This window comes from Carassius auratus, chromosome 15 (assembly GCF_003368295.1).
Source record: "Carassius auratus strain Wakin chromosome 15, ASM336829v1, whole genome shotgun sequence".
Taxonomy (NCBI): domain Eukaryota; kingdom Metazoa; phylum Chordata; class Actinopteri; order Cypriniformes; family Cyprinidae; genus Carassius; species Carassius auratus.
In genome coordinates this window covers 2,691,510-2,705,081 of record NC_039257.1, presented here as the reverse complement: position 1 = coordinate 2,705,081, position 13,572 = coordinate 2,691,510, and the positions used below count along the sequence as shown (strand labels likewise).

General features: G+C 36.4%; 1 protein-coding gene and 1 long non-coding RNA gene across 15 annotated transcripts in view; one reads left to right on the top strand and one right to left on the bottom strand.

The window, feature by feature from the left end:
* Positions 1–5,985: 5,985 nt before the first annotated feature.
* Positions 5,986–7,396, top strand: LOC113114753 (uncharacterized). 2 transcript variants are annotated; one of them, XR_003293779.1, is made up of 3 exons: positions 5,986–6,050; positions 6,418–6,533; positions 7,349–7,396. It is a non-coding gene; the product is annotated as an uncharacterized LOC113114753 (long non-coding RNA). The 2 variants fall into 2 exon arrangements; XR_003293778.1 differs by having other exon boundaries at positions 7,339–7,385.
* Positions 7,397–8,922: 1,526 nt separating this feature from the next.
* Positions 8,923–13,572, bottom strand: part of LOC113114741 (uncharacterized) — a 31,358-nt gene continuing 26,708 nt past the window's right edge. For 8 of the 13 annotated variants that reach the window (XM_026281701.1, XM_026281703.1, XM_026281698.1 and 5 more), the window contains 2 exons: positions 11,443–12,359; positions 8,923–11,361 (listed from right to left, as the gene is read on the bottom strand). The gene's annotated coding sequence lies outside the window, so the exon portion shown is untranslated. Of the gene's footprint in view, positions 12,360–13,572 lie in introns of all 13 variants that reach the window. The other 5 variants (XM_026281694.1, XM_026281693.1, XM_026281692.1 and 2 more) reach the window with 5 other exon arrangements.

Below are 13,572 nucleotides of genomic sequence, written 5' to 3'. Positions count from 1 at the left end.
TCTGTCAAGGAGTAATCTGCAGAATTTCCCCAAGAGTGTGTATTGGGATGTAAGTAAAGGATTCTGAGGCCTTCTGATCTCTACGAGATGATTTTAATTAGCCGCTGCCTTCCTCGCCAAAGAAAAGATCATTCATTCACTGACTTGGACGGAGAAATCGATCTTAATTAAAGAGAGTTAGTGTGTGTGTTTCAGATGGGGTTTGTGTGCTTCGAGAGAAATAAAATTAACTTAGCAAATTAAGCATGATGCTAAATTATTAGCAGCTCCAAGACAACACACTCGAAACATTCTTTTGTGTATTTCTACTTTAGCAATTATGCAAAACATGGCTTGTTTTTTCTTTGTTTGTTTTTTTCTATAAAAAGAGATGAACTGACCCATTTGGAAATCTCCAGAGAATGTCTACCAACTATGCATATTTAAAAAGTAGTTTGATTATATTACCTACTACACTAAAATATAGTCTGAATATGTCACCTAAAATGTGTAATGTAAAGGATGACATCACTAACTACAATTTTTGTGTAATTTGGAATCAAATGGACTACAATTTGTTCACAATCTACCCAGCACTGATAGAATACAAAAAGCAGTATGTATAATGAATATGTTGACTTATTGGCCCAGAATCATACTTTATACTATAGTAAATATTAAATGTGATCTGAATAGCCATGATTGTGTTTCCTTTACATTCAGTGTTGGCCTAAAAGTTACTGAAAACTTGTGGTTAAAACCAAGACAAACCAAATATTTAAGTTTAGTGTGGTCCAAATCTAAAAGTACAAATGAAATGCATGAAAACCCCTTTTTAATCAACCAACCCTAAAATTCTTAGGATAATGTAGCCTAGATGTTGATAATGTCTATTGTATGTAGGTTTTTGCCCTTAATTGATCATTAAAACCGATAATCTCTCAGCAAGAGGGATAATGTAAAAAGGAGAACCAGAATAGCAAACTAAATCACTGCAATATTTTAATTGTGGTCCAACTGAAACGTTCAACCCTTTAGAGCAACACCATCAAGGTCTTCATCATGTCTACTGTAAGATTAATAAACGATTGGCTTCAGACACACATAAACATGAGTGTGTCTTCATAAAAGGTTTTCTCAGCGCTGTGAATGTGTGTGTGGTCACATCTGCGATGCTTCACTCACTGCTCTGTCATAACATTTTCTTCAACCTGATGTTTCCTCCCTCCAAAACAGATCTTACAACTAGAATATGTCTCCACACACACACTCAAAGGGTGCAGAAAGCTATGGGACATTAACACACCGAGAGTTTTTCTGTGTGTTAGAGTGGAAAGCAAAGGAAAAGAATGACGAGTGAATGCTGGTGCTGAGTGATCATGACGTGTTTCAGAAATCCTGACCTCCACATGCCAGACGCAGTTCATCAGTCCGAGCCCAAGCGGTGTGTTTCTCTCTCAAATCACCCCTCAACACGCTAACAGAGTGACTTTACATTTTAGACCAGACCTATGAGTAAACAAAAGTGTGTGCATGGGTTTAAACATGTTGTTCTCATTACAAAACACAGAAAAAGACTTTCAGTTCTAACATTTAAGATGTAACGTCCTTTTTCCATTTTATAGGCCTAGTATGGACACGAATGATAAAAACCACAACACACTAGCAACAACCAAAAACAACCTAACAATAATTTAGAACATTCTATTAAATAAAAATGTAACAATGGACCTCTAATGGGTTTGAAAATCTAGAAAAGAAAAGTGACGATTCAAGACGGTTGAGACGTTTAGCGAATCATGATACAGTTCAGGGTGTTGTTTTATATGAATGTTCCTCTGTCTGAGGGGAACTGATAATCTTCAGAAGAGTCAAGATACTATTTTCTTTTCATCTTGCCTCTGCATATTAAAACAGTAGTATTTATAAAGTGCAGCGCTGCTTTGTTTACAGCAGTAACCAAGGAAATGCTGTATTGCTGCTGTTCCACAAGCGCCACCTGCTGTCAGAGAGTAAATGTGCGTTTTCATTCAGCCCATCTGCTGTTTTTGTTCCCTTCAGATATGTTTTGTTTATATGAAGATATTTATTTTATTTGTTGTAGACTTTTCAATTTCCAGGGAAATGTGCAGCATTTTGTATGAAAAATAATAAAAGGATGCCTTTTCAGTTAGAATTCAATAATAATAATAATAATAATAATAATAATAATAATAATAATAATAATAATAATAATAATAAAAAATTGTATCATGAAATCAGTAGCCATCGTGAATCATATTGCATATTCACGAGTTTAGTGAATCGTTACATCCCTAAAGAACATCTACACACTCTCAGATAAAAAAGGTATGAAAGCTGTCACTGGGGGGGTACCTTTTTAAACGGTACACTTTTGTACCTTTTAGGACTCTTTAGGTATAAAGGTGTGCCTTTTGAAAGGTACTGCTGTACTGAGAGTGTAGCAAGATAATAGCAACCTTCTGAACACCTTTGAAACTACCTTAACCATTACCAAAAATACCCCTGCAACCACTCAGAACACTGCAACATTATAGCAGTGAGTTTTGCTTAAGCAAACACTATTCACATTTTCTTCATTAAATATAGGTGTAGTTCTGTTTTTGTTCTTCTCTCCATGAAAATGAGCATGTTGAAGCTTTTTGTTTGACTGCATGACTGAGTTTGGACAGCAGAGTGTTAAATGGACTCATCTCATGCTGTTCTCACAGGTATGGCATGGTTGAGCCCAAACACCCCCGTGACAGTCTCTGTGGTGTCTTCCATTTCCACCTGTTCCTCAACAACACACTGAGCTGCTGGTCGTACCAGCTCACCTCCCGCAGGGAAACACACACACACACACACACACACAGAAGAGTCTCTGCATATTTTTCCTCTGATCTCCTTATGCATCTACTTCCTTTTGTGTCTTAATGACATCTGTAGTATTTATTTAGATGAATAATGTTTAGGTGTTCATTGTAAAACTCATATCTAAACTGTTCATCTTTGCAGCATAACACAACTCATGTCATATGCACTGCAAAGAACTGAACACAAATAATGTCTTGTTAAAGAGAGGTGTGCTATTATTTTAAAGGGTTGTTTTTAAAAGTAGAATTTTAAAATGTTTACATTTGTACAGACCAGAATACAACAGAGACTTTAAACTAGTTATCAACCTCCTCGAAACCAGCCAGAACAATAATAATACATTAAAACACTCAGAATTGCTTAAAAAGTGCTTATAAGTTCCACTTGTTTGGTGTCAGAAAAAAGTAAAAACTAAGATAATTTAATTGTGAATAATAAAAATAACATATAACAGAAATTGTTTGTTAATTAATTTAGATTCTGATTGTTTCTTCACTGTGTGTGTGACTCAGTGTGAGTGAGTGAGTGAAATATTTCTGGCTGGGTCTGATCCTCTCAGTTTTGTGCTCCAAAACCAGATGGGTGAAACAGATCTGAGCCAAAACGACACAGAACCCCCCAGGGCAGAACAAATCCACACACATATCGCAATACAATAACACAGTCACTAACCGAGCCGCTCCAGACCCACAAACACTCAAACAAACAGTCAGTCAGTCATTCTGTACATCTGTATCTCACTCATTATTCAGTGTTTTGGAAGAAATCTATGGATATAAGTGTGTTTTTTGAAAAGCGTGGGTTAAAACTGGGAGGTGGTTGAGTTCAGTTATCAACGCAGACACATAAGACACGAAACCAATGTCCTGAAAATCTCTTAAGGTCATTCTGTGTGTATAATTCTACAGTGAAAGGTGCAGGATCTACGACTTCCCAAACTGCACTAAATCTGTCTGAAAGGATCCAGAGGTAGCGGTGAAATTCTTCCTTTATGTAATTTTTTCCCCTTTTCATTTCTGGATTTCTTTGGGTGGATGAATCAATATTTTAGATCAAATAAATCAGACTGCTACATGTTTTAAATCATGCATTTATGTTTGTTCGAATTCCTTTCTGTGCCACTAGTTGCACGTTAATTACACACTTCACCCAAAGAACTGATTATCCTGTCTGGTTCTTTATTCTATTATCCAGTAATGTATTGTGATATATTATTATAGAAATGGTCTGGTGGTCATATACTAATTTTATTTTAATAATTAAAATAATAGCAAAGAAAGACATTTTATATTTGTTACCGTTTCACTGGAAAAAATTACTAGTAAGTGGCACTAAATTCCTAAACTCCTCAAGTTCCCCAAAGGCATGGTGAAGGAAGAAGGTCACTTTGCAAACATACAGTTTCACCTTCAGTGCTTTGCCCCTAGTGAAAGCCCAGGGTTTAAGCTGTGTTTGAATGTACAACATTATCTCATGGAAATAATATTTACAAACTGTGAAAATACTTTAACACTCCGACAATAATAAATCCCACATGATGAGAATCCTTGACTTGGTAAACACACTTCTGCTTGCAGAACGCACACAGACACTCAAAGCATGCATCACACACTATAAAAAACACATTCTTTAACATTCACATTAATTTAATATAACACAATAACACAACCACACTTCTCACACAATATGCTCTTTGTACCGTTATATGCAACACATGCTTTAAAATATGTCCCAAAAGCAAATATCATTGCATTTTCAATTCCAGTTATGAGTACTAGGTCTTAATTGTGTAAAAAAAATGAATAAGCTAGTTCATTTTGCTTGCCTTCTCAGCTCATAACTCAAAGGTTGAAGATTTAATTGCACGTTTGGGTTCCCATGAGATTGCGCTCAACCAGACCAGTCTGACAGAATAAATTTACCATGTTACTTCCATGCACTTGGTAATTATAAAGATGAATTTAGTATGGGAATGGTGGTGTCCTGAGTGTTAAGGCGGTGTTGATTCTCTGTGGAAAACCAACCTATACGTACACACTGATCTACTTTGAACATTTTTACGAGCCAACACAAACAAAAGAATAGGAATCAAAATGTCAGTCACCTCAGAAAAGCTGTCATGCTGTCATCTTTGACTTCAAATACCTCACCCTGGAAAAAATGGTACGGTTAGACATTGAAGAGGCAGCTCTTTCACTGCAAGTGTTTCCAGAAAAGCCTTGAAAAGAAGTGTGTGCACTCTAAATACTGCTGGGTTATTTTTTAACCCAAAATGCTGGGTTGAGTCTGTTGGGTCATTTTGTTGGGTTATTTTATTTATTTTTAAACACTTTTGGGTAGTTTCAGTTTACCAGGTGTTGGGTTAAACCTGCTGGGTTGCGTCGCTGGGTTGTTTCAGGCCAGCGCTGGGTTATTTAAGGCGCCTTGAAGATGTTTAAATCGCTCCTCAACTGTCATTTTGGAAGAACAACGGGGCAAAGACACAGCTTTCAACTGTTTTAAGGTAAGTTTATTTAATGTTTTCATTAATAATTATTTTAAGTTGGCAGAATTATAACCTTTTTGCGGCTACAATAGGCTACTGTTAAACTTCTACAGGCCAACATTATTTACGTTAAATGATGAACAGTTTACCTCAAACGGCCAACCTACGTTACGTGACTCGCATAATCGTGTTAAGGTATCTGAGACGACAGATTAATACAGTTTTATTAAGTTTCCGACAGTTACAGATGGCTGAAATATGCGAATACCTGTGAAAATAGAGGAAAAAGTTGTTTCTGACACTGAAAAACGAATTTAACATTTAAGTGAGTGAAATGAGTTCAAAAAGCGAATACGACTTTCTGCTCTAATGTAAACGCCTGCAGTTGTCCATATCGACATGTAAATCATACAATTACGTACGATATAGTCGGACCGCAGGTCTAAAAGAACCGACGATCCGGTTCAAATAAACCGGTTCAGTAATTCTCGAACAAAGTGATTCCCGGAAAAGAATCGGCGTCTCTTCAAAGTGCGCGCACGCACAGCGAGGGCCGCGTTAGTGAGGTGATTTGATGCTTGTGTGGTTTATAAAGTATTTTTACATACAAATTATAATTCAAAATGTGTTTTTTTCCTGTCAGAAAAGCACATGGATACATTTGTGAGAGAAAAACTCGTCAAATGCAGTCTTATTGAGGCGTCTAAAGGTAAGTTCGTGTTTATCAACTAACGTTATATGGACTGTTTTAAAGCTGCGGAGTAACACAGTAAGTTACCTACGTGACTTGTCATAGAAATGTCTGTGTGCGCGCATGCAGTGTGATCTCCCTTATCTGTGCCAGTGACTGTGTGTGTTTGATATAGCCAGCATATTAACATAAAACTGTGATGTATAATGACTGGAACATCCCATTGATTAGACAGTTTGAAAGCACACCTTTCAGCCAATCACTATATCATATTCTGCTTCTGTAGACCAACTCATAGGTGAATATCACAAATAATCATGATTGGTCAATTTCATGATTAACTTCACACAGTTAATTGAACTTTTTTTTAAAATATATTTTAAAGGTCTGAACAAACCTGGAATTCCTTAACCGAACAGAGTCCACAAAACCCCATCCAATTGTTGTGGCGATTTAAAAATGCCAGCAGATCTCTTAGGCATTATCATAATCAATGGACAGGTAAGGATATTCTGGACTATTTTCAAAAGGAATTGCAAATTGTATATTTAATTGCATTTTTCCACATGTGGATGCATACATTGTGACATAGTCCAGATGCAATTAAAAAGCATTTGAATTTCAGATGCTTTACACAGAAAGCTGTCATTTTGTGTCAAGTGTGGGACTATACTATGGGGCGTGTTTTTTATTGGGATATATTCTGTAGTTTTTACCCCAAATCTCTCACTGTTTGCACTCTGATGCACGTCAGCAAAACAACATTGCAGTTCTACTCTTATTTACTTATTTGCATCTTACCTTATATTTTATTCCTCAGGTGAAAAGCATTTGGTTAATGGTGAATATTGACCAATAGTACCATGTGGCACTAACTGTTAGCAGGGGATAGTAGCTGCATTTGGGGTAAAAATGACAGAATTATTTATTGTGTGAGGTGCCAAGAATAGAGGGAGATCCGGGTTGCACTGTCTGTTCTTTATCACACATCTCTCGGAGCGGCAGATGCCTTAAGTAGTGCCTTAACCTCCATTGTTCAAAGCATTTGGCACAATTGTCTTTTAGTGACGTCACCTCCCAATACAAACACTCTCCATAGTATGGTCCCACCACTGACAAAAATTGACAGCTTTCAATGTGAGGCATTTTAAATTCAGATGCTACAGTAATTGTGATTCCATTTGTGTTTTCTCAGGTAACGTGTGCGAAACAGTGAAAAAACAGACGTGGTAATTCATAAAACCTCATGTACTTGTTCTTATGTTGCATCTATGCTAACATTAGTCTGTTTCTCTCTTATTCCGAGGTCACCGTAGCCACGAGATCCAGTCTGTGTCCAGATCAGAGGGTCACTGCAGTCACCCGTATCCAGTACGTATCCAGACCAGATGGTGGATCAGCACCTAGAAAGGACCTCTACTGCCCAGAAAGACAGCGGAGACCAGGACAACTAGAGCCCCAGATACAGATCCCCTGTAAATACCTTGTCTCAGAGGACCACCAGGACAAGACCACAGGAAACAGATGATTCTTCTGCAGAATCTGACTTTGCTGCAGTCTGGAATTAAACTACTGGTTTCGTCTGGTCAGAGGAGAACTGGCCCCCCAACTGAGCCTGGTTTCTCACAAGGTTTTTTTCTCCATTCTGTCACCGATGGAGTTTTGGTTCCTTGGTTTTCCTTAGTTTGAGACAATTAATATCAAGCGATATCATCGACTTGATTGTACAGAGGGACGATACATCACTGAATCAATGATGAACTGACTTCAACTGAAAACTGAGTGTTTACTTTTGTCTCTTTGCATTATTACACACTATTTTCCTATTTAATACTGTAAAGCTGCTATGATGCAGTATTTGATTAATATGACAGGCTTATTACTCATAATACATGGAAAATACAGCTGCCAATTGACTTTGTTTTTCTATTTGAAATTTGGCAGTCACTGTGCATTCATGAATGCATCAAGTAATTTTTGTTCAGTGTTTTTGTTCAAGATTTGCAATTGTGTTTGGATTATGTCACAATTTGTCACATGTGGAAAACACAATTGAAAATATAATTTGCAATTCCTTTTGAAAATTGTCCTTCCATAGACAGGCTCTATAGCAGACTACACTGCTCTCAGGTGTAGATCTTTGCTTCAGAGCTTAAGTGTTTGACAATAGTACACCCAAAAATGAAAATTGTTAATTATTCACCCTGGTCTGAAATCTCTCGAATATCATCGAAAATATCTTAACTTGTCTTCTGAAGATGAACGAAGGTCTTACGGGTTTGTAACAACATGAAGTTGAGTAATAAATGACATAATTTTCATTTTTGGGTGAACTATATGTTGAACTACACTAAGCAGTGCACATCTACCTACATAGGAGTCTTTATATACTTGATATAAATTTAAGGACATCTTTAAATTTAAAGAATGTTAATTGTTAATGTCATTTCACTGTGTATTTAAATAGCTAAATATGTCAAAATGTAATAGTTAAACAGCTAGACACAGGTCATTCAGAAAAAAAATTATTATTTATTGCAACTGTAATTCTGTGATTTTTATTTTAATTATTTATTTTGCATTCGCTGGAAACAAAAAAAGGGAAAATTCCATGTTGTTTGTCATTGGTACAAGTTTTTGAATGTCAGATGGCATTAAAAATATTTTTAACAGTCTAAATAACCTGTATTCTTCATTATTTATTAATCCATGATTGCTTTGTTAAGTAAAAGTGAAATTTTGAGAATAACCCAGCAAGAATAACCCAGAATAATAAAAATGCAAACCCACAAATGGTAAAAATGACTCTATCTTGGGTTTTCTCAATAACCCAGCATGCTGGGTTAAAATGTGTAAACCAGCATGCTGGGTTACTTTAACCCAGCACGTGTTCTGTCCAATATTTACCCAGTGCTGGGTTGCCAATTGGGTTATTTTTAACCCAGCCATTTTTAGAGTGTGTGTGTGTGTAGGTCATTTAAAGTGCCTCCGTATCTCATTGGTAGTGCTCTATAACTCAGAGAAATGTGACAGAAAACACATCCACAATCTTAAAAGCCCCTCAGAGGAGCGTCTGTCATAGATATTTATCTTCCGATGTGTTTTATTGAGCAGAATAATGCATGTTGTTTGATATATTATTGCTGAGATCATGGGCATGCACACATTTAAGACAACCTGCTTTACAGCATTGAACGTACAGCACACATATGTTTAACAATTTAGCACAACACAAATATAAAGGTTGAACATTTGCATGATCAAAACGCACCAATCAGCAAACGTGCATCCGTTGTTTAAATCCTTGCTAACAGAAATCACAGTCTTAATCACTGAGCAATGCCAGGGGAAGAAAGACAGATGTGTGTATATACGTGTTATAGTTTAGGGATTGTTGAATTAAACAGACAGGTGCTGCCAAAAGAACACTGAACGTTCCAGTCTGTCTTCACTTTCGATTGTCCGTCTAATCAGTGCTTTCAGTCGTGCGAGTGTGTGCAGTGTTTATATCCAATTCAGCTTTATATATTTTAATTTCATGAAGCTGAAGGGAACTGGGAGGAAAACAAACAAGATTGATGGGATGGACAAACAAACATCTCAAGCTAACAAGATCAAACAGTATAAACACAGAACAAAAGAACGAGAGATAGAATGAAATATAAAAAAGATAGAATGATATGGAATGATAGATAGATAGATGATCTGGAACTTTTCCAGATGATTTCATGTTGAGGAAAACAGAATCCTGTCAACCCTGAAGGAGACAGCAGTCAATAGTTTCCTTTAAAACAAGGAGTCACATTCCCCTCTGAGACTCAATTAGCTTCAGATGATTTCAAATGGGTTTGTAGTGTTCTAATCACTTGGCAATGTTTACTACGTAGCATGGATGTTCATTAAGAACGTCTAATTCCACACACTTCAGACATCAGTCCCCAGAGGCCATCCACTCTCCTAAAGAAAGCTGCTTTTAGCATCAGGAAACCAAACTCCTCAATCTTTTATCTTGCTTGCTGGAGAAACATTGTCTGTTATCAATCTGTTTTCACATATAAAGCGTCACGTTGCGGTGAAGTCTTAATAGTTTCCAGTGTGTTTGCAGCTGAATCAGTGGGGTTGTTTGTGGGTCGTAAAGATGAGTGAGATCATGTGGTTTTGGTGTTTGTGATCTAGCGCACGGACGGACGTGGTGACACAGAAACAGCTCAGCTCTCTGAGTAAACATCAAAAACCACACTGAACCACACCAGACCTTCAAGAGTAGAGCTTTACGTGCAAAGAAGCAAATCCTACAGGAAAAGGACTTGCATTGATGCATAAGGTGTCACTGCTTTGTTAGCAGGAAATAAAATGTTTTCATATTTTTACATCATATTTTTACACTTAAAACAATAACATGTACATTATAAGTTATAATCTAAAAAAAAAACTATATGCACTATTTATAATTTACAGATTAAATATAAGTATAGGAGTGACAGATGGCCAGATATTCTTGCTGGCATTGATGCTCAAGATGCACTCGAGAACATGAGAAAACGAACATCAGGATCTTGTCAGCTCCAGTAGTCACTCGCTGTCAACAAAACAAAGCAGGCACATTTCAAATAACAAGCAAATGGTAAAGTCTCACATTTTCAATTCATAATTTCATTTAAATAGACATCCTGATAACATTATTTTCCATTAAAAGTATATACGTCCTGCACCACCAACATCTTCAAGCAAATTTGCTAAATAATGATTGTTATCGAGTAGGTTTCCAAACAACCCCTCCATGTTCCACTGGTCACCCCAAACTCACACTATTGGTCAATTTAGCTGTGTCAGGCCATTTGAAACAAATAAAAAGTTTTGAAAGTGTCATAATTGGCTTTATTACAGTCATATCTGCATATTAAGCAGATGTTAGAGTATTTAAATTCTATAAACCATATAATTTAAAAAAGAAAGCATTTTCACTAGTGGGCTAAAGCTTTTGGGCTCCACTCTATGTCTGCGAGACAAAAACAGGCAGAATGTGTCCTCCAACACCTTCTTCTCCTTCTCTCTTTAAAGTCCATCATGTGTCTTTACTGACAAACATCAGGGGAGGAATCTATCATACTTTCATTCTGTCTTTGATCTGGCTCTTTTCTTCTGCTTCACCCCTACTGGTTTCATTCTTTATATTATCTGCGTGTCCAATGTGATCCAGGCCCTAGTGTGCTTGTGTTTAACTGAACCTGATTAACACGAGTAGACCCAAGTCACGTGAGAAATCCCCGAAATACTCCTCTCTCACCTCCCCCACGTCTTCAGATCCACGCTCAACTTCTCCATCAGTCTGAAAGATGTTACAAAGCATCTGCGTTATTCTGTATGTTGTGATTTGACAAAACAATCCAGCACTATGATCTAGACTCACCTCTGTGATCGGATCATTGGAAAACTTGAAAGGACGACTGAAGTGAAACTATAAACCAGCTGATTTTTTTGGATGGGGCTCATAAGAACATTCTGAAGTCATTTTACTGGCATCAGACTTCATGATTTCAAAGGAGCAAATCTGGACAGACCTACATGTGAAGTTCAAACATGCTCCAAAATGAACATTCAGCAAGTGAAATTAGCTTTGGCAAGTAAATAAATTGGACGATACCTTTTAAAAACTTCATACACAGTATAAATCCAACTGCAAAAACAATAATTGCTGACGTAGAATGAGTGATTTCAATAAAACTGTCTATTGTGATCTGTTGTGAAGCATTTACCGTACTTCATTTACCTAAATTATCCATAATACTTCACCTAAACTCACTAGAAATTAATGTTGTGGCAGCACATACGTGGAATTTTTCTTATATTAAGCCACTGAAAAATAATTTGCTTAATATGATGTATATTATCTTTTTATTTATGTTGCTGTGATACAATGTCTTGTAAGTTTTCACAAGGAAAACCATAATTAAATTATCAAAAGGACGAAAATATCGTTGATAAAATTGGTTTCAGGATCTCACTCTTTAGCAGTCCTGCAAAAAGGTCTGTTTATAGTATAATCAGTGATGTTGGACAGAATGAAAAATGAAAGACACTTTGTCAGAGTGTTGGGTGACACAGATACACACACATACAGATGACCTTTGACCTCCAGCTGTGATCCACTATCAACAGGAAACTGCAAAGGTCTTGGCTCCCAAATGAAGTCTTTCATCAGAATGCAGTGTTCACGTGTCTGGGACAGTTGCAGTTGTTTTTCGGGGATGTTGAACTTTTAATTTGAGTTGAGCGAGATAGTGACGTGTGGATTTTTCATGAGCTTGTTTCTGCACTTCACTGCATCTGTAACGGAGAACATGTAAGTTATGCTTGTTAATTATCTGCGTTTTGTAAAACATGATTACATATAGAAAATCACAATAAAAAATAGTTACAAATGAAATCTGTGTGTGTGTGTGAAAGAGAGAAAACGGGGTACATGTGGTCGTCTCATTTGAGACTGAGCCAAATGGTTTTCGTTAATTGGCCGTGCAATATCACACAGCTGGGACTGATTAAAACTCTATACCGTGAAGAAAGAGAGAAATTAGGAGAGGACAGAAAGAAAGAGAGAGATGAGGAGAAGAAAGAGCCAGAGAGGGTCCCAACATGTGCTGTGCTCACATCGCAGGGTGAAGGAATTTAGTTGATTATTTGCCTTAATGTTTATATTTACGTAAGCTACAAAACATTAGTTCATGTTCAAAACATGTCCAGGTCACATTTAAACCCAGATTACAGGAAGCACTAGAATTTAAATGTTACTTTTTTGCATTACAGGAATGAACACTGGAAGGAATAATGGGCAGAACTGTCAATAAAACTATTTACATTTTTAATTTAATTCAGCACATATTAAAGGAAGCACCTTAAATACTAAATTAAATCACGATGTAACAGTTTAAAATTTAAATGTTACTTTTTTTTTTGCATTAAAATAATGAGTATTTTTGCAATACAGCAATAAGCGTTGGGAGTAATATATATATATATATATATATATATATATATATATATATATATATATATATATATATATATATATATATATATATATATACATACATTTATTTTATTTTTGATGGCATTATGAATGATGTGTATAACTGTCATTAAAATGAAATCACATCAATAAAAACCCCTAATGGTCCTAGAAAGACATCCAAACAGTTTTTGTCAGATTCATCCATCTAATCCACACAATTTGCAGTGTTTCATTGGTGAATATATTCAAACTCTAATCAAAAACTTTGACACCGATCGAAGCATTTTGAGCAGTCTTACCAAAAAAGGCAACAAACTGGGATTCTGAACAGCTGGTTTGTATAATCCATAATTGTGTTGTATTTGGTGCAAAACACATCTTCCCTGTCTCTTGCGGTCATATATCTCACAGAGATCCGCTGTGGTCTCCAGCGCTCTGGCGTCCTGTAACCTGACTGCTCTTACACAAAATGTCAAATCTATATGGTGCTGATCACAGCTCTTTTCTCTCAACAGAAAAAGAATACCAAGG